A 645-nucleotide genomic window follows, 5' to 3' on the forward strand; every position below is an offset into this window, starting at 1 on the left:
ACTGCAAAAATCTCACTAGAGATGGCAGACAACTCAAGAAAACAAGCTTATGAACTTGTAGAGGATGTTCTGGTAAAAGTTGAAGACCATTACATCCCTGCTGATTTTATAGTCCTAGAGACTGGGAAGTGCATAGATGAACCCATCATCCTTGGCAGACCCTTCCTAGCCACAGCAAAGGCTGTGATTGATGTTGACAGAGGAGAATTGATCATTCAAGTGAATGAAGAATCCTTTGTGTTTGAGGCTCAAGGATATCCCTCTGTCACCATGGAGAGGAAGCATTAAGAGCTTCTCTCAAAACAGAGCCAAACAGAGCCCCCACAGTTAAACTCTAAGTTTGGTGTTAGGAGGCCTCAACCAACTTCTAAGTTTGGTGTTGAACCCCCACATTCAAACTCTAAGTTTGGTGTTGGGAGGTTCCAACATTGCTCTGAGCATCTCTGAGGCTCCATGAGAGCCCACTGTCAAGCTATTGACATTAAAGAAGCTCTTGTTGGGAGGCAACCCAATATTATATTTTCTCTATTTTCCTTTGTTATTTTATGTTTTCTGTAGGTTGATGATCATGAGAAGTCACAAAATCAATTGAAAAAGCAAAAACAAGAATGAAAAACAGAAAGAAAAATAGCACACCCTGGAGGA

The sequence above is a fragment of the Arachis duranensis genome, chromosome 3 (genome assembly GCF_000817695.3).
Source record: "Arachis duranensis cultivar V14167 chromosome 3, aradu.V14167.gnm2.J7QH, whole genome shotgun sequence".
Classification (NCBI taxonomy): Eukaryota; Viridiplantae; Streptophyta; class Magnoliopsida; order Fabales; family Fabaceae; genus Arachis; species Arachis duranensis.